Source organism: Xiphophorus couchianus, chromosome 19 (genome assembly GCF_001444195.1).
Source record: "Xiphophorus couchianus chromosome 19, X_couchianus-1.0, whole genome shotgun sequence".
NCBI lineage: Eukaryota > Metazoa > Chordata > Actinopteri > Cyprinodontiformes > Poeciliidae > Xiphophorus > Xiphophorus couchianus.
Window position 1 is genome coordinate 3,764,246 of NC_040246.1, and position 24,831 is coordinate 3,789,076.

The following is a 24,831-nucleotide window of genomic DNA, read 5'->3' on the forward strand; positions in this document are numbered from 1 at the left end:
GAACCTTCTAAATTCAGTTTTCCGCTTTTTTTTTGTGGATGACCATGCAATTTCCCCCTCCAACAGTTTTTAAATATCTCCAATAAACCTTCCCACGCTGGGTGGTGTATATGAAAAGCTCCAGAGATTCATTACTATTTGTGTATTTCTCATTACTTTACTCGTCATTATCTGCTCTTTAGTAATGTGAACTGGTCACCCAATATGTGTTTTATAAAGCCATTCAAGTTCAAATTAACATGAACTCTTACGACGCATTCCTTTAGACAACAATCAAATTGAAGTCTTTGTAAAAAAAAAAAAAAAAGGCTACAAGTGCAAAAACTGAGCTGGAAACGAAAGCATTTGGGGTTTTGGTACACAATGCCTGGAACGATCTTCAGTTTGAACTTCAGCCGCATGACTAAGGATCCCAAAAGGAATAGAAAGTCCAGCTGAAAACACCAGATTGCAGGCGAAATGTGTGCAAGTGCTTCCAGGTATGTTTAAACGAAACGTACCACTCAGTTGTGGGGTCTTTGCAGCTGATTTTTTTGCTCAGGTATCCGTGTTTTCAGCGGGACAAACTCGGTTAAGTCAACAAGATGGAACGAATACACGATGTTCTTAGACACAGACACTGAATGCAGAGCCTCAGAAGGCGCTCCTGTGGGGGCGCGGGAAGAACGCTGCTTTTCTAAAAGCCTAAAGTCGAAGCTGCTTTTCCGCCGTGACACTGGGGATCAAGCCCAACCCAAAGCAGGATCTCGGCAACATCTGGTTTAGTTTATGCGCGGCTTTTCTTCCACGTGTCGTTCCAAGGGCTGTTTGTAATGCGTTCCTGAGTCAACAAGATTCCAAAGATGAGAGTTCAGCCAAAAGATGCTGACCTTCCACCTTCTTTTTTTTTTGGATAGGACTTTCCCTGAGCCACGCTTCACCTGGATTTAATCTTCTTTATCCTTGGCCGTCAGATAGGAATATGTCCTTACTCTGAAATCTTTTTTTTATATGTTTATATATCAGGGGGCCACGTAAAAGAGAGGCAGGTGATTCACAGAAGCAATTTAGTGAACAAATGGCCTCGTTTAGCTAAGTAATCAGGACCGCAGGCGGGTAAAGCAGCCATTTTAAAGCAGGCGTTTGTTTTAGGAAAGAAAAATTGTACCGCTAAGGGCCCGAAATAGAAAAGTGGAGGTTGTGACACACAGTCATTTCCGCTGGCCACTTTGCATCGCTCCCAGAAAAAGAAAAAAAATCATTACGGCTTTGTCCAAAGGGCTGTAAATCTTAACTGAAACGTGGATCCATAAAACCGGCCCAGTTTGCCGTCCTGATCCCGCTCGGCTACACGTGTTTCTGGTCTGCTCTGCCGCCAGCTCCACTCAACACGTCCGTTCCTCACGGTTTCCTGGAGCGGTTTATCGTTGCCTCCACGCCGATGTCCCTCACAATCAGCAGGAAGTGGATGACCTCAGCTGACCCCTCCCTCCCTCAGGGGATCGGACGCTGGTGAACCGCAGATGCAGCACGGGACACAATGAAGCAGCTTTTGCACAAACATATCCGCAGCCAAGGACAGTTTACAGAAGCCGGTGGCGTCGCGACTCGGCGCCAGAACGGCAGAAGAAAAACAACGGGAAGACTGAGATGAGCGAAGAGCCTGCAGGCAACAAACAACGCGTGTGAGTGAACGTTTTCACCAAACGTTCACTCACACACAAATGGAAACATGTCACGACATGCAAAGGGATTGTTCCTGGCATGGCTTTGACCTATGTAGATGGGGTTGATTTAAAGGTGCAGGACATAACTTTTAGAAAGAATGTTTTTTTTACAAACTTGTTAAAACCGTAACCATATTGTGACAGCATAATGTGAGACAGATATTAAAAAAAAAAAAACGATCTCCTCCATTTCCTTACTGAGCCGCTCCGACCAAAAACAACCAATCCGAGCAATGAAGAGGGTCTTGGCGCTGTCAATCAACCTGGTGTACGTACTGCTAGATGTGCTAATGGCGGAGAAACAACTTACTGTTACTGGGGAAAAAAAAATTCCATGTTAACTAACCTGAGAATTCATGACATTCTTTGCTGTAGCTGCAACATAGCAGGGAGCCGGGGGAGGCGCCACATGGAAGGATAATTGATTGTGCTGTGCGAATGTACACATTTTCACCAAAACCATCTATTTTTCTCATGCTTAGGCCTCAACACACCAGAAAACATGACAGGACGCAGAATGGTATACAGCAGATGGCCTCGTTTAGCTAAGCACAATCAATTATGTTGCGTATGGCGAACTGTGGAAAAAGTGAGAAAACACTGGAGATATATGATGATGTATATTTTTTAAAAAAAAAACCAAAAAACAAGTACTTTTAGTCCCATATGAAGAGGCACCACAGGGATCCATATACTGAGGGTTGTGGCACATGTGAGAAGGAAGTCTAATTGACATGGATTCTTAAGCTAAAAACTGCAAACATGGTGGCTTTATCTAACTTTTTAATTTCAGTTTACACTTGAGCAAGCAGGCTTTTCTTTTTTTTTTTGATTACACAATTCAGCCATGCAAGTGCCGAATGTTTTCGTTTTAAGCCAAATCATAAACAGCGGGTTCTCGTTACTTGTACGTTACGATGAAACGTCACGGCCAACCCCAGCACTCCTGCCACATGGTTTTCATTTGCATGCGCTTGTTTTACATCCTAGTAACTCTGATGCTCTTGTCGGTGAAGTTTTAAGCGCTCGTTGTCGTGTCATTCTCCCATCATGACCCGCAGCAGTGATGTCAGCTGAGGCAGAACGCCTCGTGGGCCAGATGAGCAAACTTGTCTGATCCACTCCAGATATCTGCGTTCAGGGATCGGACGAATGTCTCCGAGCGTCTGAAACGCCATTGATGTTGGCATGACTGAAATGCAAAGCCCACAATTTGATTAAGAGATGGTGTTGGCTGATAAAATCTTTGATACTGACACCTATTTTGTCCTACTCGGCGCATGGTAGGGTTTTATGAACTCTGCAAAAAGACAAAGGTAACTTACAAGTAACCTTTGCGCAAGATGTAGGAGCTTGTTTTACGTAGATAATTTCTTAAAATTGGGGGGGAAAGTGCTTGTATCATTCACTCATAACAAGATAGTTTTGCCTTGTTATTAGTGACATAATTTGCTAATGGAGCTAGCATTTTTTAAAATCAATATTCAGGATTTACTTAATTAAAACAAGCTTCTACATCTCGCTGAAAGGTTACTTGTAAGTTAGTTTTGTCTTATTCCAAGTGTATAAAGATATTTGCACTAGAAACTAGAGCAAAAACACTTGGTAAGATTTTTTTTAATTTTTATTTTTTTGCAGTAAAGTATAGCTTGTTCATGTCTGGATGCCACAAATATAATCCAGATTAAGAAACAAATCAGACCTGGGTTTGGCTTGAACAAAGCAAAAAAACAAAAACAAAACGTAGAAAATAAAACTTGAAGAGACCAACGTTTATTCACGCGAACAGCTGTTTATTAGAACCGGAAACCCTTACATGGAAAAGTAGCGAGTGACTCCCAGCCACACAGTGGGTGGCGCTCGCCCTAATGAGCCTTTTACGGCATGAAAGAGAAACAGGCCGACCTGCAGGAGATTAATGCTTCACAAAATTCCCTTTTGTTGGTTCCCAAATTCCACCGGCTACCGTCCTGTTAGACGCCGTAAAGCACGTTTACGACGGAGGGCAAGGCTATTAACGAGGAGAAGCCTTTAAAAGCACACAATCAGGTTGTAATTAGAGCCTGACCACGCTCAATGCCGAGGCCTGTGCAGCAGTTTACAGTCAGCCGGCAGGCGCAAACAAGCCCCGGCTCCCATCAAGGTGAACCGCAGAGCTTAATCATAACTTCCACAAAAATTTTGGGAGCATGTCGACTTCTCATGTCCGATCACGTACGCGTCAGTCGGAAGGACACTTTGAGCTGCGTCACTGAGATGGAAAAGGAACAACAAGAAAAAAAATGTAGCTAACTATTCCAAAACACCTGATCAGCCTCCATGGCTGACTCAACACCAGTGTGCTGTTTAATCACGCTCAGAGAATGTTCCCTCAGGTGTGTTTTTCTGTTTTGAAACAGGAAAGTCCTCCCAGTCCCACTTTTGCTGCGACACGGTCGTGTGGCAGGGTGGAAGATTTTGTTTAAAGGAGCATTGTTATGTGTTTTATAGCACACTATAGTCACTATCCTTCAGTTGTTGCAAAAAATGCTGTTTATATATGGCTTAAAAGAAATTTGACTTTTTATTGGAAATTGGGCCTCTGTCTCTTTAAGAAACTCCTGCTCTTTCCAGGAAGTACTTTGTCATTTTTTTGCATGAAAGAATAAAAGCAACACTCTCAGCATGTTTTTGATGAGGGAATGACATTATAGCATGATGTAAAACTCTAAAAAAGTGATTTTAGCTCCTTTAAAATGCTCTTGAAGCAGTTAAGTAATATTAACACAGTTTGTGATGTTGCAATCAGCTTCAGAGCATTTTATTGGGATCGCATGTGACAGCTAAGCACATAAAAATAGTTCGCAATTACAGATGGGAATACATGATACATGGTTTTCAAAATATTTTGCACATAAAAATCTACAACTATTAGGGTGCTTTTAATCCGTGTACTGAATATTTTGTAAAAAAAAAAAAAAACACTTTTCAGGTTTTTGTTTCTGCCTGTTTGCTCATCTGAATTTTATTTCGATTTAATCCAGAGCCTTTTTAAGCAATCAGTTTTCAAATGACCCCCTGTTTAGCGCAGGGTCGGGTCCAGTCCCACACCACAATACTGCCACCACCATGTTTTAGGTTGGGATGTTGTGTTGCTAGTGACGTGCAAAATCAGTTTTCCACCTCACATTTTTCGTTGTCTACGTCAAAAGGTTTTGTAAGTCCCTCTATGCCCTCAATAATCCAGTTTGTTATTTTTTGCAAACCAACAGGGTTTTATCTCAACTGCACATCCATAACGCGACTGCAAAAACTGGAAACAGAGGAAAGCTTCATGTTGATCGGAAGCTTTCGGGTGCTGCGTAGTGCTGAGAGTCAAACAGCTGCTGTGGCGGACGCGCCTCCTGCTCACTACAATCACTGGTTAAGTCATAATTCTTCCCTTAGCTTATTATGCCGGACTAGCAGCCAGGAAATGTCCCCTCGCGAGTCGGCCAATCAGGTACCGGAATCTCAACCAGTGTCGTCCCAAGTCTGTTTCTGATTTCCACGAAGCACGAAACGCCTTGTGTAATAACGCCGGCGACTGCATCACTTGAAACGAAGCCGACTTTCCTTTGGATGCAGGGGGAGGGTGGGGTGGGGGAGAAGAGGCTTCTGGGAGGGAGGCGGGACAAACTCTCCTTATTTTAACATGAGAAAGTGTCTGACAAAGAACAAAAGCTGCAAATGAAGATCAAACCCAGCGATAAAACCACAAGACGGGACAGGCACGTCACGGACTCTCGAGCATGAAGAGACGAAGTCTCTAAACGGAGGAAGAGGCAATCTTCTCTAAACATTAGCTCCAGTTTTCTTTTTGGCACTATACCAGAGGCACCCAGTAATAAAATGTAGATTAAACAGGGACTTCTATTAGCGGGGGTAATGACAGGTGAAATTACAGACGGCAGCGTTCATCATCCAGATCAACCCTGAGTGAGAAGAAAGTTTTCCTCCTCCTGGATTCTCCCACTTTACTAGCCGTAAATCGCTTCTAATGCATAATAAAATTGAGATGTTAAAAATCCCTTGTATTAGTTAATTCAATTATTTGATCTGTGCAATTACCGTCCCACTTTGACACAAAGAAAAACTAGAAAAAAGATGGCAACCGGTTGAATTCAGACAGAAGATGCATGGGAATGTAAAAACCAGCCTCAGGTCTCGGTTCACGTTTATCCTACATTTTGTTCAAGCAAAAGCTCAAAACATACAGTATGTGCTCTTATCATTGTACGCGTACCAGAACACAGACCCCTTAATGTGCGCCGCATGTTTAAAAGATTAACTTGTTAGCATGTACAGTTTTTGTTGGTGCTTCTCATCAAGTCATTACTTGTGCAAACTCCAACCAAACCTAAAAGAAGGACGAGAAAGATTGCACTTTTTATTCAGCCTAAGCAGTCTAAAACATGTTTAAAATGCTCATACAGTAGCATAAACTCACTGCAAAATTGAAACTTTTGAACTGATTTTATACATTTTTAGGGCAGGGGGCTGAGGGGAATGTGGGTTTAAAACAAAGTAAATCATCTCAAAAGAAATGGAATTGGACCTCTTTTAACACCAAGTGTGCTTAAATATTATGTTATCAATCAAATCAATGCAGTTTGAATCTGCCAAATTGTGTCAATCAGTCCCTCCAGTTTCTTCAGAATTATCGTGGAAATTCACGCAAAATCAACAAACTCCCTCACTTTTTTGTGCCAGTAGCTGGGAGTTTATTGCAGATCTTTTTCAAAAATTGCCAAAAACTTTCTTACTTGTACTAAGCAGCTGCCTCGGCCTTTATTGATGTCAGATCATAGTCCGTGATCTATACAGTGAGGAATAAAAAGTCAAATTTACCATGATAAATAAGGGCAAGTATTTCCAAATTAGTACCACAAACACTTTTTTATTGCAAAAAAAAAATCACAAAAGGAATCAAAAAATCCTGGAGGGACTGAAAATATATTCAGTAATATTTCATTAAAAGAATTAGTTGATATTTTAACAGTTTGTGAAAAGGCCTTATCAATACTGTTGGTTTGTGATGTATATCAAACCCTTTTTCTGCCCAAGGCAGCAAAACAATGTCCAAAACTGCAGAAATCAGACAGGCAACCTGTAGAGCTCTTTAGTCTTTTCTTCATGCAGTTCTTCTAACATTTTGTTCCCGTTCACAGCATGACATGGATTCAATCAACAGGAGGGAGAGTCTTCCCCTGATCTAAACCACCTGGCTTTTAACGCATTGGCTCCTACCAGGACTAATTAGGGGGTGGAGACCACATTTACATTTCCCGACAGGAAATACACATTTGTACTAAACTATATTCCTAGAAAAATATTTACACAATTACAACAATTTCAAAACTAAAACAAAAACAATCTGGGTCCAAAAAAAACCCAAAAACATCTCCCCTCCCTCTCAAACAATGGATTTTCGCAGTGAGGCTGACTGAAAACACCAGGTCCTCGTCGGCACTGCTCATGGGCGCGCTTCCATGGCAACGCATGACCAGGTGACCTCAAAGAGAAGAGAGAATGATTAAAACAAAAATATTACATAAACAAGTTATTTTCTCCAAACAAAAACAATTCATTTACCAGACAAATTAGAATATAGAAAGTACAAAAATCAGCACCTGTTAGGGAGGGGGTAAATCCCTCACAAATACATTCTGGCACAACCGGCCCTTTAAGAGCCTTCATGATCTTGATTTGGCCCAAAACGAAAATGAGTTTGACACCCCTGGTCTAAGTGATGATCTATGACTTTCTGCTCCCTTTGGGTATAAACCCGACATGCGGTGGAGGCCACTGGGACGAAAGAGGATCCACATCTGTTTTGCCACCAAACGCAGTGAGGGGGATGATAATGGAGGCAAAAATGTACATTTCCAAAACTCACTTTTGAAATCTGCAGCAAAGAGCAGAACGTTAGGATAACCAAATGTTCTTATCAGTCATTAGATAGTATCTACAAGCTAACCGAATGTTTGGGGGAGACGTCTGAAAAAGAATATTTTCCCTCCTAAACTAGTGAATGTAAACACATGGAGCTTCCTAAATGTTTGGAGATGAATATATGGTAAAGCACCTCATGTTGGCTATTAGGCATGGAGAACATGTGATGCTGTGGGCCGGCTTATCTTCCAAATGTTCTGGGAGACTTAATAAAAAAAGCAACAACAACAAAAAAACAGGTGGTTCAATCCAGCAAACGGAAAGTAGTTCTTCATCGCTGACTCTTTTAGCCGGATAATGATCCAAAAAACGTGACCAAATCAAAACAAAAACGAGTCACCAAATGTAAAATCATTGAGTTAAATCCTTTAGCGAACTTGGGAGCTGAAGAGAAGAAAGCAAAGGACCCCTCTCTGTGAAATCTTGTTCCACCACGGTTCTCAGGTAACACTGGTGGTACTATGGATACCGAGATTACTTGGTATCAACTGTTTACAAGTAAAATAATAAAAATAAAAAAGCTAGTTAGCTAATGAGGTCAAAGAGCTGCAGAAACCAGATTGATCTTTGCTCTAAATGTTCCCGTCCCCCAAAAAGAAAGTGCATTAAATTAAATTAGCCTGAGAAACGTACATTGTTATCAGGTTAATTACATGTTTTAATTTTTATTTGCCATCACTGGTTATGTTTGGAGGCTCTGTTAGCTTCCTCTGCACTACAGTAATGCAGAGGAAGCCCACATGCTCGAGCGAGTGAAACCCAACATTAAGAGTAACGTGAAACGCATGATCAAAGCTGATCTTACTCTCTCTCTCGGCCATATTTGCGTTTTATTGCTTGCAGTAAATCACAGGAGTGCAGCGTGCTTCCAGCGCGCCGTAGAACAACCCCAGCGCGCGCGCGCGGGCCCGTTAGCTCGCGCTGAACTCTGCAGCTGTCACGCGCTGAAATGCAAGAGCAGGTGAGAAGCAGGTGAGATTGACACCTTTACTTTGTCACAATGGCTCCACAGTTCAGCGGTTCAGCCACTTCACTGGACCAACCGTGTGTCACCAGCCTCGGTGCCAGATGACGTCATCGCACGATGATGTAATTGACGGGCAGCTTACGTGGGGAATTTAGTGCTAACAGCTGCGCCACTGCTTCATGTTGACCTGTTTTTCTGTCATGGCTCGCTTTAATGACCGACTGTCACAAACCGATATGAAATTATTTGGGTTTTAAAACCAGTTACGTTTTTCCTAAATTGTTTTTTCGACTCAAATGTAATTTTGCAGGACAGAATAAGGCTGCGTGCACACAGCAGGTCTTGATACTCAGTTCTATTTCTTCTTTTTTCTTCGCGGTCCTTCATGCTACTAATTAAATGAGACCGCAGTCAGACTTCTCCGTGAACGTTTTAAGACCCCCAAAGCGACCCGCATGCGCAGATGAAGAACGTTGACGTCACTCAGCAGCGCTCTGTTTACGGAAGTAATAATTGATGGAGTCCGTTATGGATTTATTTAAACTTTTATTCAGCAGTGGGAGCCAACGGCATCGTCACAGGATCATAACAAGACAAAGGATGATAATAATCACAAAAAAAAAAGCACAACTAATAGAAATGGCGTTTTGTTGAGCATTGACTGCAACTTCTGTAGAGAAGATGTGAGCCAAGAGTGGTGTGACTGTAAAGTGACTCACTTCAGTGACTCCTTTCAAAAGTACCTAGTTATGATTTTCTGTCTTTGTGCACTTCTGGATTTACCACGTCTGACTGCTGCTGGCACAGAATTATGATATATGTTTCACATCAATGACATCAAAGTCAGATGAAATGCGACATGAACATTTTGACATAATCAACGTAGTGATATCAATATGGAAGTGGCACAAATTGTTTTCTTTTTTTTTTAGTTGAAAAGATTGGAACTGTACCGCTCAGACTGCAAGGAAAAAATCAGGTATGGGTGGCATGTGGTGGGAAGAAATTAGATTTGAGTCGCATTTGCCTGCTGTGTGAACCTTAGTCTGTATTTGAATATCAGTGTTCAGTGTTTAGAAGGATCCAGTTTAGGTTTAAGCATAAATATTTAATTAAAGGCAGCCAAAACATAGTGAAATACCCCTTTAATTTAACCAAATCCAAAGCTAATGGTTGATCCTGAAAGCAATGGGAGTTTTTTTAATGCAAGTGACAGATTACTTTTTTCCTCCCTAGTGCTGCCACATGTCGCATGTTCTGAAATGGCTTTTAATTTCAATCAGATATCTATATGAATGAAAATAAAAACATCTTTTGCCAGTGGAAAAATATTTGGTATCTGTAGTCAAAATGCAATGTGTTCTCTAATCTGTAATAAGAAGTTTATTACAAGCCAAACATTTGGAAGCAACTTCAAATTTCAGTTCATAATGCCATCAAAAGCACAACTTCTATGACTTTTGGGATACATTCACTTAATGGTCACCGATATGCACCATTTACCTCAGTTTACCTTTAGGCCAGTCTTAATGAATAAAGACTTCTGCTCAAAAAATGTTTACAAGGAAAAAGAATGACTTAGCTTTGGGACGGAGAGTCACAACTCTGTGCAAGAGTAAAAAAAAAAAAAAAAGGAAGTCTGCATTATTAGAGCCAGAGGGGATTGCTTTGAACAAAACAAAATCTGGGCAAGAAAAGCTCAAATAACTCCATTGTAGTAAATATGGACTCTGTCATAATCATTGCAAATTATGCTAATGAAACATGGATTTTTTTTTTCTCTCGCTCTCTCAGTTTGCTCTTGCTTTCAAAATTTTCTTAGTAAAATTTGACTCCGTGAGCACAACAACAATATTTGTACAAACTTGATTTAGGAACATAAAGGTTTGGATATGCCTTTCAGTTTGGAAAAACGACTGTTTAGATGTAGTATTTAAAACCAAACGTTGTTTCGTTATTAATGCTAATAATAAGACTCTGTGAACCACTGACAGAACTGTACTTTAGGTGGAAAAAAAGCAACAAAACAAAACAGACCCACGTTGTTTGTTGTAGCTCTACAGTCTAGCAGTAATAATTGCCTTTAACGATGAGCTCACTGCAGGCCCACTATGCATCTTTGTCACAGAGGGGCTTTCAAACGACATCTCGGCCGCTATTTTTAGCTTTACTTTTGGCAACGTGGAGCGTGTATGAAAGGCTTCGCAAGATGCAAACGGCAGGCTTTTGTTTGGCCTCACGATGCTCTCCACTTTAGAGAGCAGATAGGACGGGACAGTCCCTTCATTCACTCCGTCCCTCGAAAGCTAAAAGAGCCGGACTTTTCGTCTCACGTCCCCGAAAGCGTCGAATTGGTGTCTGAAGAAAAGAGCGCACACGGTTCATTTCACAAAGAGCGAGGGAACTGGTTTGACTGAACAAAACGACAACCACAGCAAACATCTTGTTTTGATCCTTGCTTACAACATTGTGCATTCAATGACGCATTGTGGTTCTAGGATAGCGCAACTGTCCTCTTCTAACTATAGACACATTTAAAATGTTTACAACACAATGTTACCTCCAGTACTCCTAGCAAATCATTTTAAACATGTATATCAAAGTATTTTTCTTTATTTATTGCTTTTTACGTCACATTTTCGACCAATTATGACATTAAACTCTTGAAACTGCCCTAATCGTATCAGGGCAGTTTCAATATTTCCGCATAATAAAGAATAATATGCGGAAATATTGAAACAGCAGCAGACAGGAAGTCAATGCTTGAGTACAAACGAGTCTGTGAAACAGATTCATTTCAGAATCATTGTTCCAGTTAAAAAACCAAGTTTTATTTTGAACTGAAGAGGATGAGAGAAAGACGGCCTCCACAACCAGACCAACTAGACAAAATTACAGCAAACTATTGTTTGAATCTTTGCAGAGGAAACCGAACATGTTTTACCCGAATGAGAGACTTTTTTTTAATGACATTTTCTTGTGTTCTTGTTGCTTTCTGCATTTTTTTAATTCTTTGCATTTAGCAGATGGGAACAATTTTGGGAATCCTAATTGACCCAAAACAAAAACAAAAAAACAGTTTGGACTGATTAAATGTCAGCCTATGAGGGGGGAAAAAGAGGTTGTTTTCATGTAAACATCTGGTTTAACTATATTCAGCATGTTCTGCACATATATATTAAATATTTGGCACACATTAGGAGTTTTATAAAGCCCCTTTTTCTTCTTGGGGCCCAGAGTGTCTAACCTCTGCTTTTCTTCTGAACTGAATTGAGTTATCGATACCCATAAAGGGTAACTCTATAACTCTGTCCGTGGAGAACATGTTAACGTTTCACAGCAGATAAAATTAGCAAGGTGATAATGTCAAATTGTAATACTGCTAAAGTAGCTAGTAGTAAATATGTTTACATATATATTTATTGTTAAAGTCATAATTTGGTCTTTCTAGTTTCGCTGTGTTCATTTATTGTATGCCAGACTTTAGAACGGCCTTAAAGGGTCACCAATTTTTGTGGGTCAAAAAATTGGTGACCCCTAATTTTTGGGAGTCACCAATTTTTTTTCTTAATGAATGTATGTTTTTAATTATACTTATATAATCATACAACCTCTTAAATCCGGCCCTGGTTGTATGCATACCCCAGGAGTTCATTTAACCTGCACTTTTCTCCTGAATCGTTCTTCTTGGTGTGAAACGATTAAAGAAGTAAAAATGGAAGCAAAGTGCCTAAAGATACCCCCAAGTGAGAGCATGAAGCTTACATTTCCACCGGAGGTGTCATATAATCATCCCACATCAGGATGTTATGTAACCACAGCTCGGTGGTCTTGTTATTAGGACTTGAGATGTGTGTCTTATCAGCAGCCGTGGTGATTTATCGTCTAATCCCTATAAACTTCCCACAGCCATCACCTCCCGGTGAATTTAATCCAACTTCCTTACTAATTCCCCCTCTTCAATCCCTGGCAAGCAGCCGTATCTCCGTCCACACAGACGCAACACGCACGAGTCAAGCATGTGGGTATAAACGCTTCCCCCCCCCCCCCCTTTTCTGTCAATGTTTCTAATCCTCAGTTCCTAAAAACAGAAAATCTTTTTTCTTCTTCTTTTTTTAAGGATAAAACCAAGAATTTAAGGTCAAAGGGAGTCGTATCAAACCTCCGACTTTATGTTTGCATTCAGTGTTTTTGTCTGTCAGAGGCCGAGATAAATTTTGGTTTCAGGGCTTTGACCCAGAAACCCAAACACTCTTCCGCTGTGGGCAAATATTTGCTCCGTCTCCATTTATTTTCCTACACAACAGCTTATTTCTGTCTGCAATGCCCTTGTCGGGTTTGTCGTGCGGTTTGTCTAAGTTGTTCCTGTTGTGTCTTGGTGTGAATCGGCGTTAGTTTACGGATGCAGGCAAGGTCTCAGACTTAGACTCAGCACAGATTAGGAATGTTTGCACCCTGAGATGCAGACTGAGGGAAGGCATTTTCTTTCCCCATGAAACAAAGCTTAAATAATAAAATAAAACAGCCATTGAATTTTACACCCTTTTTTTTTTGCAACTAAAACCTTATAGATTTGTTTGTAGCCTCTAACCCATTCAAATCAATGTTTTGGAAAACCACTTTTTGGGGATGTGATCATTCTCCCACATGGATGTAGTCCAGCTGGAAGGTGAAGCTCCGCACCAATCTCAAGTCTTTTGCAGCCGCTAACAGGCAGCCCCACAGCATAATACTCCCACCACCTTATCTCATTGTTTGGATGGTGTGTTTGGTGGTCCACACACCTTTTTGCATGTGGCTCCAAAAGTTTCATTCCGTTTTCATTTGGCCAGAAGATCGCTGATACGTTTGCTATTTCGCATAACCAATAAACAAGAAGTTTATTTCACTGCACCGATTTAAGATAGAAGATCTTAATTATCAGCTCATCATATAAATAACTCTATTTTCCTTTCTGAGTAGATGCCAGGAGGCGAAGAGAGTGAAACCCAGTCCATGGTGGAGAGAAGCTGCTAAAGAAAAGAAGGTAAGTGGTGTGTGTGTGTGTGTGTGTGTGTGGGTGTGTGTGTGTGTGTGTGTGTGTGTGTGGGTGTGGGTGTGTGTGTGTGTGTGTGTGTGCGTGTGCGTCTGTTTGTAATACTTTGTGGGGACCAATTTCCTGACACATACTATGTTGTGGGGACCCACTGCTCCTTGTGGACACCGAAGGCTGGTCATATCAAGGGGAAACGCTGTTTTAGCGTCAGGGACTAGATTTAGGACTAAGGTGTGAATTGGGTTTTGGTTAGGGTTAGGATAAGGTTTAGGCTGTAGAAATGAATGGAAGTCAATGGAAAATCCCCACAAAGATAGCCACACAAAGGTGTGTGTGTGTGTGTTTGGGGTAGGAGTGGGATTTGTTTGTTGCTCCAGCCTTTTCATGCCCTCCAGCACCGTGACCTTTACCGTAGGGAAGGATCAGTGCTTACAATCAGCGCAAATCCCAACCACATACGTTCTCACTCCGCAACACAATGTTGGGCAAAGTCAGCTCAGGTGATTTATGGCACAAGAAAAAGAAAAGAAAAAGGGGGAAAAAAAAACCCTGGTGACCTGTGGGGAGGCGAACAATGAGCTGCTGAGTGAGAATTGCTGCGGACGCTTCGGCAAAAGGTAAACATCTTAATTCACGTTAATGGAGTACGGATGTGCTTTCTGCTCTGGGAAGTAACAATAAAGTCTTTTCAGGGTTCGCTAACGGAGGCTGATGGACTTGGAAGGAGAGAAAGAGAGAGAGGGATGGGGGGAGGAGAGATTTGTCAAGGTGTCCTGTAATGTTTGCGAACACGACATCAGTCATAAGCCAACTGCTTGCTCAGGAACTTGTCACTGACACACTTTAACCTTGACTCCCAGAGTGTGCACTACATTCATATACAGCAGTTATTTATAGTATAGTGTCCCAGTTCTGGTGGCTGCTATTTTTATTTTCACACCGGATGCTTTCTGGAAGGACTCGAACTGACATCCATACAATTATTTCTTTACTGAAACGAGCATCAAACCGGCAGAGACTCATTCAAAGGCCTGACCGGTGTCGAACCACAGGAAACCGCCGAGCTTCTTCAGAGCTGAATTGGCGCTAAAACACTGAGAGGATCAATCAATAAATCAATAATTATTTACGGTTCATTATCTAAATGCAGCGCTATACTTTATCTGATCAGAGAGGTTCAGAGTGGGTGATCTGCAAATGAATTCAATAGCATACAGAGTAGCATGCAACACCTGTGATGAGTAACTATGAAATTAACCGTTCTTCTTACCTCGTCAGATTTTCCTACCACGGATCCGTAGCACGGAGACATAGCTATGTCTGTCTGTCGGTCCTACAAGTCTAAAGCTTCTAACGTCATTTTTACAAACTGAAAACTACAGAGGGTTGTGTTAATCTTAAATATTATCATTGGATAACATTCTTTGAGTGATGAGATTGAAGTGGAAGCTTGGGAGTTATGCTTAGCTTAGCATATGAGCGATTTATAAACACAACAAAACCACAAGAATATGAATGTCCTACTCGTATGGATAAGAAATCTGCTGAGATTCTTATGTAATCGACGCGCCCATCGATGACGTAGCATCGATGGGCCACAAGGCAGGAGGGGTTCACGGGCATCACAGATAGTTAGATCACCTGTTCGTTGGTGACTAGTGTCATTTGTCAACATTTGTTCAGTCTCCTGTAAGTTCACACCTCTTGAATGTCTTCACGGATTTTATAAGGGTTTTATGTAAACATCAACACAAAGTAGTGAGTTTCAAAAAGCTTTTACAAATAAGAATATAAAAATTGTTGCCTACATTTGTAATTTTAACTTCCCACTTTACATACCCCAAAATAACACCTGCTGTCAGAAATCCCCTAATTATAAAATAAAGCCCCCCTCTGAGTATAATTCAATCCATGTATAAATCCAATTCTGTGATCGGAAATATTATAGAAGAATGAAAAAATTAAGCTTTTATAGATGCTGGTTTGGATTCTGCAAAGTATTCGACTGTAGATTTTTCAAGACATTAGGAAAATAAGTCATATTTTTCCTTCCACTTCTTATTTATGTGATACATTGTGTTGTTCTATCACAAAAAGACTGAATAAAATACACAACAGACTATCAAAAAGTTTGTTAGGTACAAATACTTGTACTTCAGACAATATTTGCTTGAATGAAACTACTTTTGAGGTTTTAAAAACAATTTCCTGCCCTGCCGACTCCAGAGCTGCATGCTGTGCTGCAGTAGAGGCTCACTGAATGAAACCAGTTTATTGTTACCATTGTTTATTCTTTTCACTGTACCATCTGGTGACTTCACTCCCCCATTACTCTCTTTCTCTCTCTTTTTGTCTCTGTTTACATTGTCCCCTTTCTCTCTCTCCCTCTTTCTCTCTCTCATCGTGCTTCCAGAGCTGCGTCATCTCTAGTGAGAAGTGTGCGCTCGGAAACAAGGTCCTGACTGTGCAGAAGGCTGGAATAGTTCAGCAGCAAATTGGATGACTCCTTTTGTTTCTGCGAAACAGCAACGTCTGTCTCAGAGGGCGGCCCGTCGCATCGCCGCGTTCTCCGTCAAAAGATGCGAAGCGTTCATTAGAAGCTTTTGGGTGTGCCATGTTTGGACAATATTAGTCCGTCTTAATCGCCGCTCGATTGTTTTTGCCGCACGGAACCGTTTATGGAGCCAAGCAAGGAATTACTAATAGATTGCCAGTCAGCATCCGAAGGAGGTGATTTTAAATTAACGCCGTCACACAGAAAAATAAAACTCGCCGTGCTTCTGCTTCTTCTTGATTGACTCGATGAGGAATTCACATTTATAGCCACTCTGTCCCTGAGATCCTACAGGAAGTTCATTCTTTAAACTTCAAATGATGTTTCAGTATTACCTCGTAGTAAAATGACGGTACGTCAGAGTGTGCCTTCAGCCTCTGGTTCCTTGTAACAGGCTCTGAGCAGATAGCCAGCCTCCAATTTCACAAAATTTCCCCAAGGGCTGGCAAAACTGAATCGATGATCTCATGCACCTGACTAGACCATCTGCCTCATTGTTAGAGAATAAATCCATGCCTAAAGTAAACATGATCTGCTGTGCTGCTCTTAGATTTATTGTTTCCTACAGTATATTTGATAAAAAGTCAGGTATGTATGCTTACATAACTTTTAGCCAGTGATTTGACAAAGAAAAAAAAACTATTTTTTCAAAAGTATTCACCCCTTTTTTCCACATTATGGTTACACGGCTGAATATACATGTATATATATATATATATATATATTTCTTTTTAAGGTGTTTTGACTGTAGGGCTAGGACAGGAAAGTAGGGTAATGAGAGAGGGAGAAGACATGCAGCAACAGTCACTAGGCCAGGATTCGAACCTGTGACGGCCGCGCCTGTGATGTGCTTAACCCTTGCGCCACCGCAGTAGTATTGTTTTTAGGGGTTACTTGATATCGCACAATATGTTTTTTTTTTTTTTTTACCTGCAAGAGTCCTCTGCAGTAGAAGGAGGGTCTGGGTTGGTCGGCATGCTTTTTCATCTGCCAAATATTTGGATTTAACAAATATTTTGTTGCAGTTCCAGTTAATGGTGAGTAGTTGACAGTGTATTGTATGATGCACTAGCGTCCACTTTAGTGGTCTGTGTGCATTTATAACATAAAATCCACAAGAAACACAAGAAAATGGCCACTATGCATGAAAGGGTTAAGAATGACATCACAAGAAGGACCAAAATATAAAGTTATGTTGAAATTTTGGTATTTAAAGACCAACATAAAAGTAATTCCTAAAAGTACATTTTGTTTTCCAAAAAGCTGCTCAAGTAAACGGTTTTACTTTGAGTTGATTCAAGAAAGTTGAAAACCCTTTTGCAAGAACGTGGGAGTTAACTGCTGCGTTCAAAGTGACATGTGCTGAGTTTTTATGAGATTTGCAGTGGCAGAGCATTAAAGTCTTCCCTCTTTATCCTTGCTATGGAGCTGCATGTGTCATATTAAGCCGAGCAAAGGAAGGACAGATGGCGAGGACTCCCTCTGCTTCCCGAAGTCTGCTGTTTCCCCTGGGGAGAGGGTGAACGCAGAGGGAGTCGTTTCAATTAGCCAGATACGGGAGCAGCAGAAAGCCCATCGTGCTCCCCGCTGCACTTCAAGCCTAGCCAGAGACGGCTAATCAAATCAAGACAGCAACGTCTGCACACAAGAGCTGGGAGGAAGCTAGTTCAGGAGGGAGGTGGTGGGGCTGGGGGGGCTGTAAGCTGTGGAATAGGTCAGGTGTGTTGCGTCTGCTCCGGCGGATATGCATTTAGGGAGTAGGGAGAGGCAGAGAGGAGATGAGGAAGAAGAGAAACGTTGTAGAAGCGAAATCGCGACTGAAAATCTCTTGCACAGTATCACATTTAATATCACATGTCAGCCCTGAAAATTACAGTAACCTGATCGGCTGAGTGTCTGATCCAGGGATTTGTGTTTTTTGTTTCTCTCTCTCCCTTTTGCTCTCTCTCTATTTTCTTTTTTGGAGATCATAGTCTCTTGGTAGCTTTGTTGTTCACAGGTGCTTTTTCTGATGTAACTTCAAAGCTCTGTGCTGTCTGAGCGGGGGTGGGGCGGTTGGGGGTGTTCTGGGCCTGACCGGCCGTACTTCCTTGTCCGTTTTCATGTGCGGAGTCATTTCTCTCTCTGACAAGCAGTTTGGAACAGAAGCTGGGGCCCCTGAGCACTAATTAGGGGTCACGGTGTCACGGCTCTCCCCTCTGTCTGACATCACGCGGGTGGGCAGAGGATGGTCCATTTTAGAAAGCAGATGAATGCAGTAAGCAGTGCCTTGCAAAAGTATTTACACCTGTATAGCTTTTGCATATTTTTGCTGAATTGTTGCCACAAACTTCAATGTATTTTTGAAATAAACTAATATCATGTTAGTTTATTTGTTGTTACATAACAGAGATTATGAAGAGTTTATATAAACATAAACTATAAGGACTGTACTCCCCTACCCTCTCATACAACAATAACACATGGACTATCCTCACACACACACACATCACGGACTGTTTTCTTCACACACACATACAACCTGTAAATTTTATCTGCCATTATTTATCTATAATCCATTCCCTAACATTCTTGTATATTCTGTATAATCTGTATAATCTGTGCATATAGCTCCCATATTTATATTTATACACAATATTTATATCTCTTGCTATAACCCCTTATAGTCCATACATACATAGTCTTGTACATCCGTAAATAAATATTTATATCTTGTAGAGCACTTCTGGATAGATGCAAACTACACCTCGTTGCTTGTACTTGTGACAATCAACAATGACAATAAAGTTGAATTCTATTCTATTCTATTCTATTTATGGGGTGTACATTGGAAAGGAGTTGGTAATTATTCTGATGCTGTATGTCCGGTTGTTATTTACAATTGTCATTATTATTAGTAGTAGTATGGGTCTGCAGATTTTCTTGGGAGTCAGCTTGTGATCATTTTGTTTATGTAAGAGCTGCTAAGTTACAAAAGAAAAAAAAACACTCTTGCAAAAGGGAGTGGGGACCCCGAGACAACAAAAGTAATAATTAGAATGGGTACACAGTAAAAGTACTGTAAGAAATAGTTGGTGTTTTCAGTGGATGGTTGGTGTCTGAAATGACTGAAACGCTGATGATTTCACTCATCAAACTGTAATGTTTGTCCAGCTGTTGACTGTATGGTGTTTTCTTTATAACTTTGTAATTTTGCGTATTATTGTTTTTTAATGTGAAGCACCTTGAACCGGCTTTCTGCTGAAATATGCTATTTATTGATATGAAGTTTGTGATTCAACAATTAATTAATTAAATATTAATATTATTACCATAGGGCTGGGAGAAAAGGGGTTTAACTCAGTTCAAATACTATCAAAATTATCAAATAATTTTGATAGTAAATTATCAAAAATGTACTATCCATCGTGTTGTTAAATGGCTACGTTTTATTATTCCTTATGTAATGTCTGTTTATAATGTCTGTGTCGCTCTGTTTCTACGTGTCGTTGGTGAAAGACAGGCAGCCAGCTCACTCATTTGGCATCATGGCGTAAAAATAAAGCGTCCTACGTTTTAAAACTGTTCTTAGAGCTCTTTTAATACACGCAGTCGTCGCTGTTGCCGCTTCGTCCGAGCAACACTTCCAAATTTGCTGCAGCGGGGCACCAGTCCTGCACAGTTGGGAGGAACGGAATGAGAGGCAGCCGTGGGAGATACCAAGTCGGGATGCTCTCAGAGGGGGGGAGTCCCGCCGAGACGGAGGCGATATTCAACGTCTGGAATGTAATTTAGATCCTAATTATACTACTGGAGATATTTTTTTAGTAAAGTAAGTGCCTCGGTTGATGTAAGATGTTGCTGTAATGTTAGCTTGAAACAAACTGAGAGCCTCCATCTTCCCTCGGCCCCCCCCCCTCCGTTTCCCGCTCCCTCTCACCGCACATGTATTTCTACGCTGGGCTGCTGGCTCGGACACAGCGGCTACAGCGGAGGCGGAGGAACGACGACGCTTTTCCCAAACTACCAGCAGACTTTTCCAAACTGGGGGATTTCATCCTTTTTTTTTTTTTTTTTTGCTTACAAGAGAAGGGTTTGGATATATCGTTTTGAAAGGAATAAGGTGTTTTTGCCGTGTAAAGGTGGGTTTTGTTTCGCTTTCTTCATACTTTTAAGCACTTATCCGTCTTTATGAGTTCAGACTTTTACTGCCGCAGCAGCCGTTTTCTTTATTTTTCTTTTACACTCAGCTATCCTCTATGGTTAAAGTTACTAAACAGACTCTCCCATAATACTAACCATATTCACTTCAGATATACTTAAGCTTATTAAACATGCCATGGGCAATTTTTCTGACGGTTTTACCATTTCTATTCAATGACAAAACCTTCCCATCTAAAAGGAGGCTTCACCTCTGGTGACATCACTTAAGGCGATTTATTAGTTTTTGGCTATACCCATTTGGTTGTTTTTTTTTTTCTTATTGGCTCTTCCAGTCCACACAAGAGGAAAGCAAAGCAAGCGGAAAAATAGTATGAGCTCAGACAGTATGCCATGACACAGTAGATACTGCAAAAAATTATTTAAGGTGAGCCAAAAATAATAATAATAAAAATCTCATTTTAGTAGAATTAATTAATTTTAATCATTCTTGTTGTCAACATTTGTATTCATCGGGGCTTGGGGGTCATTGGTGTGGCTCTGACCAAGAATGTTGAATGTCTTGCAGCTCAAAAGTTTCCTGAATTTGCCTTAAAAATCTGACAAAACTCACTCTGCCACAGTGTTTACCAATTCAATTCCTGTGCCTCTTGTGATGTCAATGACCCAAATACAAGACAAACATAGCTGAATTAGTCTTTTTTCTGCACAGCATTTTAAATAAACTTTGTATTTTGAAAAACTCTACAGTAGACGCCGGGACTTTGTTTATTGTCAGCAGACAGAAAATATGGAAGTGGATATCGTCTTTAATATTTTTTTGCTAATTTGGGCGTTACAAGATTTGGTAAGAAAAAATCTAGACTTTTTTTGTTGTTGCTTACTGGCAGCGACGCTGGTTGGATATGTTGTTGTCCACTCACTTTGAATGTTATGTTTCAATGTTATGTTATGGAGCAGAAATCGTCGCTCCAAAGTAGGTTAACTGGTCCAAAATATTTGCTTTAGCTCAAGCTTCCACTCTTCTGGAATTAAAGTTATCCATAAAACAACTCAGCATCCTCCGTAGGGTGTGAATATGTCTCTTAGTTAGTCCCTTAATCCATCTTTATTATACAGTGAAGGGAAGTTGTCTCATAGAGGTTACACATGTGTAATTACCACACACTCAGACATAGTTGTCAGAGCTTAGAAAGAAGCTAGCTAGAAGACGTTAGCCTCCTGTAGTTATTATGATCTAACAAATTCTAGTTTGTTAGTATTAGTGGTAATTAGATTTCTCCACTCGGGAATGTTAAAAATGCCTCCACCCACCCCCCTCCATCCCCTCCACTTCTGTTTAATATTAGACCAGAAAGCAGTGCAGAGCAAACAGGCTAGTTTTCTCCTTCTTGGTCTGTAGTTTATTTAAAGCTGTAAACACGGTTCGGGTTCATCAAGTCTGGTATGCATTGTTTCGAGTTAGACGTCGGAGCGTGTGTTGGCTCGAGCCGTTTCACCACCACAGTCAAACTCATATCCTCTGGCTGGTTGTTTTAGCTCACTTTGTCGTTTGCCAAGACACTAATGACACTAACACTATTACACAACGCACAAATGGCGTGTGAAAAAATAAAATAAAACTGTTTACCGTGTTTCTCAAGCAGGTTTTGGCTTGTTGTATATTCATCGTTCAACCCGGGGATTCCCCCACTATTTAGGTCCGGAGGCACATCCAGTTTGCTTTATGGGCAGGTTAATCACCCCCCTTTGACCCGCTGACGCTCTACAAACTAGTCATCCAGGGCTCTTCTCCAGAGAGGGAAGAAAAAACAAGTTGCTCTCTCGGCTCCGTTGTTTTTAGTTTAAAAGAAAACGGCTAATTTGGAAGGGAAGTGATGGAGCAGGTGTCGTGTGCGCAGGAAGAACCGGGCTTTAGCAGGAAATACTAAGGAAGTGTGTGTGTGTGTGTGAACAGAAAACAAAAATTCCTGGTGTGTGTGTGTGTGTGTGTGTGTGTGTGTCCTGGGTCATTCAGATGAGTCCGTTGGAATGTCAGTGGGATGGTCCGTAATTACACAAGGCAGACCCTCTCTCTGCCATCGTCATTAAAGTTCTCGGGAGACTTTGCATCATCGTCTTTGTAACTTCTGGATGCGATCTTTGCTTTTCTGAATTAAATGTGAAATTTTTATCATTACTTTGAACATTTTACCAGTGAATACAACATGTTGTGCACCTGAAATACTAACAAGACATAACCTGCGATGTCAGTTTCCCGTTATATCTTGAACACACAAACCAGAATTAGATGATGATTTGAATGTTAAGGCTGATCTGATTCCTTCAATTTAAAACTGAAAGATTACAGCAATTCCTCCTGTTGCTTAAATGTAAAATTAAATGTATTGGCATAATACTTTCTAAAAACTATCTATTACATCTTATTTCCATTATTTTGGTTCTGATCCCATTTTTTTGTAAGTAAGTTCGAACAATTTGTCTTACTCCTCAGTGATTTAAAAGTGTAGCAACTTTTTTTTAAACCATTTGTCAAGAGTGGCGCAGCATCAGCATGTAGATCTTTGATTCTTATGCTTTGAGTTTTCTTTTTTATTAATCTAACTAGATTGAAAAGCAGTGCTTTCTGACTTTATCTCTTAGCGTTCCTTTAGCTTCGTCGCTGGAAGATTAGATGAAGGATGGGCTGTATTTGGAGTGTCAAGACAAAGTGACCGATTAAATAAAAATAAAAAAAAGAACACGACATCTCCATGGGAAAGAACAAGATTACAGTTTGTACTGAAGTACGAGAAACGCTATCTGTTATTATGCGACTGCTCGTCTTATCTTCCGCAGGTCTAGAGTGTGAGGGTTTGCACATTCTCTTGGTGTAAGCTATCCAGTTTGCTCTGGGCTCGGTCCTTGAAGCTACTTTAGTATTCACACCTTGTATGTCAGGGAGGTTTTTGACCTATGAATCATATAAACTCTCCATCCTTAATGTGTTTTGACTATCTTTACGGCTGCTTAGGCTCTGAGTGTGCAAACCTTGGAGCTGGATGTCCTTACTTTAACTGCAGAGATGCTAAATTGTGGCTCCTCGCATCACCGCCGCAGGTTTCACCAAGGAGACGAAGGGGGGAAATTGGGTCGGCTCTTCCTGCATTTGTCTTCTTCTGTCCTTGTTTTTTTCCGTCTTGCTTGTTGGGCGACTCGGGGTGAAGTGTTTTCAAGGAAGTGGACTAAAGGGATTCAACCTGCAGGCGTTCTCTTGAGGATGTTAGCTAGTTTCACATGCTTCTCGCTGCAGCTCTTAGGGTTTCCTTCAGGATATTTTGTTTGCTTCAGCAGGATTGGTTGCAGGGTTATGTGTTCCTGAGAGACGCTTCCACATGCAGGTCAAACGCCTGACACCGAGCTGGCTTTGCCTTTTACTTCTTTTTTTTTAATCGGGGTAATCTTCATATTCGATTCAACGCTGAATTATTGCAGATGCGCGTGGAACTGTTTCGCAAACTTCCTGTCACTCCTCAGGTGTGACGGCTTTTCAACAAAGGGAGACAAAAGCTGCCGACAGGAAACAGATTAGCTCACCTGCTCCAACTGGGTTTTTTTTGTTATCTAGCCGCAACAGAAAGTTTTCAACTAAATCTTAAAAAAAAAAAAAAAAGACAGTGTTTGGCTGAGGTTTGCTATAATTGCTGCTCTTTTTTTTTCTCTCCTTACCCCCTCCTTTGAGGGCGCTTGCACTATTTCTAGCATACGTAATGGCTGGGTTGATGTTTCTGTGGTGTGTTGCACTGCGACTGCTAGTTTTGTGAGGTTACTCATGCTGAGTCCAAGCCTGAATGCTGGGCGGGGAGGGAAGGGAGCAACTGCTGACTCTGTTCAAACATGTCTGGCAGCGCTGGCAGCTTGAGGTATGCCTGTCTGTGTGTGTGTGTGTGTGTGCGCGTGTGTATGTGTGTCTTAGTATTTGCTCTGAGCCACATGGATGCCAGATGCTGTACTTGTTAAAAGTCATTTTTCCAATGTGAGCCGAAGTCGGACTTCTCGGAGAACTTGCTTCTTCAAACTTCAGGTACCTTTTATTTGCTATATAAGAGTTTAAGCAACCCCGGGTTGCTATATAAGAGAAGCGTTTAGCTGTTGCATATGTGGCAGTTTGTCTAAATGTCATTCAAAGTGCTGGAGATATAAAGGTTGACTAACTTAAGAGGGAACTTTCCTTGCACTCTTCTCAATCATTGCTTCAAAAACAAGTTTTTAAAGCCGGATTTACCTCAATGGACGCGATTCAAGTGCGGTGACGGTGCTGAAGAGCAGTTATAATATGTGACTAACTTTGGTGGTTATTTTTGTTTCTTTATTTACATACTATATATTTCCACCTTACAAATGATGCCAATGATATTGAATGAGAGATGTTACATCGCCCAGCTGCTTGGCGGGTTTGTTTAGTTTTCTTTGTAGT

General features: G+C 41.0%; 1 protein-coding gene across 2 annotated transcripts in view; it reads left to right on the forward strand.

Annotated features, from left to right (window-relative positions):
* The first annotated feature begins 20,176 nt into the window (after positions 1–20,176).
* The window catches only part of frmd6 (FERM domain containing 6), a 32,307-nt gene continuing 27,652 nt past the window's right edge, over positions 20,177–24,831 (forward strand). Inside the window, exon 1 of one of the 2 annotated variants that reach the window (XM_028000374.1) lies at positions 20,177–20,356. The gene's annotated coding sequence lies outside the window, so the exon portion shown is untranslated. The remainder of the gene's footprint in view (positions 20,357–24,831) is intronic. The other variant, XM_028000375.1, reaches the window with a different exon arrangement.